The 2,232-nt window shown below is 43.5% G+C and overlaps 1 long non-coding RNA gene across 1 annotated transcript; it reads left to right on the top strand.

Moving 5' to 3' along the window:
• The first annotated feature begins 197 nt into the window (after positions 1–197).
• LOC113962466 lies at positions 198–1,941 on the top strand. The gene is made up of 3 exons (XR_003532559.1): positions 198–230; positions 1,468–1,618; positions 1,905–1,941. It is a non-coding gene; the product is annotated as an uncharacterized LOC113962466 (long non-coding RNA).
• Positions 1,942–2,232: the final 291 nt, after the last annotated feature.

Here is a 2,232-nt window from a genome sequence, read left to right as displayed (position 1 = left end):
TGGGCACGTGGAGGATGCCAGTGTCATCTGTGCAGGTGGGTGGGCAGTGAAGGCAGCTGAGTCTCCTGTGGAGCTTATAGCCTCCCCCAGTGTCCCCATTCCCTCCTCCCTGTGATCCCCATCCTGACACCCTGTGTGCCCCAGAACCTTTTCATGAGCAACACATTTCACTTGCGTCTCTTCTTCCTTCCCACCCACAGCTCCTGCGGCCACCACACCACCTCCATCAGGTATTGCTCTTCTGTGTCTCTTCTCACCTTTCTAATTTGTGGGCTGTCTCCCTTTAGCACATTTTCTTTTTTATTTTCCTTTTACTTCTGTGACAGTATCACTTTAAACTTGTGTGATGATTCCTAGACAGGCTGTGATGTCCCCTTCCCTTTCAATGATGCTTATTTTGCAACCTTGCTGATTGGCTGTGTCCAGCCATTTCCTTGCTGGGCAATTCAGCTGGGTCAAGGCCTAGGAAATACTGTCTAAATCTCCAATTTCTAACTGCATTCATCAGCATTGGGAGAATAGTGTTCAAGTATGGCAATGTGCAATCTAAGGCAATTCTGCTTGCTAGAGCTGTTATGGTCTTTTTTTTGCCTTAGAAAGCAGATTTTAGACTTAGAGCTTGACCATTCACAGTTGAAAATAATATGAAAGTGAATTTTGCTAGAGCCTGTCCAGTTTGATCAGAGGAAGAGTCACTGTCTGGGTACAGCTGATGCTCCCAAGCTTGGAATAGCCTGTGAATCCCAATATCCTGAGGCAGGGAGGCATGTATTGTACTGATGGGTGTCTCTGTGCAGGACTATGAAATGGATTGTCACCTCTACATGTCTCATCTTGTAGCATTTAAGTTCAAAGCTTAAGTTCACCTCCCTACAGAAGAGCTTTTAGGATTATCTGTGTGTTTAACAAGAATTATGTAATTCATGCTGGCAGGAACACAAAAGCTTTTTGCAGCTATGTTTATAGGAGAAATGAGTTATATTTAAGACTTTCCCCAGCAGCCTGGAGTGCTTATTTCAGTCTAAGACCATAAAATTATGGAGTTTCCTAGAAGACTTGCAACTTATTTACCCTCTAAAGTCCTTAGGGGAATAAAGAGAAGCAGCAGAATAACTGAGGAGAGGGTGTTTGTTGAGGAAGGTACTTCCATTTAGACTGCCATGACACCTCCCAGAATCAGACCTTGACTGTAAAAAGGAGAACAGACCAGAGCAGAAAGCATCAAGATGTTTCCAGCCCATCCTGAAGAGGGTAGTATGACACCGCAGATGTGACAGGGAATTCCAAATCCAACACGAAAGTAAAGCTAAAGCAAAAAACAAATATTGGTTTTGATTTGGCTCACACAGAATATCACCCACAGTCAGCAGGGGACCTGCTTTTCCACAGCTACAGATGAGATGTGCAGCTCAAAAGCACTTTTGCAGATGTTACTGTAAGTAAATCCTCTTCCATTTCTTTCTGCAGCACCTGATTTTTGTGGTGGCTCAATCTCAGATTCCTCTGGGGTGCTGCAGAGTCCCCACTACCCTGGAAGTTATCCCAACAACGCTGACTGCGAGTGGCAAATCCAAGTCGAGAGCAATTTCCGTGTTACACTCACATTCAGAGATATTGCGTAAGTAAAACACTGCACAAATAGCAAAGCCAGAACTTACTTGAGAGGTTTGAAAACTTATCTAAAACAGGTAACCTTACCAATTTTAAAGATACTTTCAATAACATCTGGCAGTTGGAAGACCAGATCAAAATCTAGATTGCTGTGGTATTTTTTGCTCACAATTTTCTGCTACAGCTACATACAAACCAAATGAAACCTCTCCTGAAGGATTTTATCCCATGTTAGGCAGTGAAATCAGAGTTTCTGGAATGGATTTAACAAGGTGCTCGTGTTTATTCACCAGGATGCAAAGCAGCTCATGCCAGCACGACTACATTGAAGTCTATGACGGGCCTCGACACTCTTCCCCACTTCTTGGGAGACTTTGCTCTGGTTCCTTCCCCACATATGTGTCCTCTTCGAACATGATGACCGTTTGCTTTCATAGTGACTCTGGATACTCCTTCAGAGGCTTTCAGGCTCACTACTCCTCCATCCCAGCAGATCACAACACCAGTAAGTCCTCAGCTGGTGTTTCTCAACAGACAAGCTTATTTATTGCTTTTGTTTGCAAAATAAGTATTAGTGTAAATTTAAAGACATTTGTGGAAATTGAATGGTGTGCGTGAAAC

The sequence above is a fragment of the Neopelma chrysocephalum genome, unplaced genomic scaffold (assembly GCF_003984885.1).
Source record: "Neopelma chrysocephalum unplaced genomic scaffold, ASM398488v2 Primary Assembly neopelma1_180424, whole genome shotgun sequence".
Taxonomy (NCBI): Eukaryota; Metazoa; Chordata; class Aves; order Passeriformes; family Pipridae; genus Neopelma; species Neopelma chrysocephalum.
This window is presented reverse-complemented; position numbering and strand designations above follow the sequence as displayed.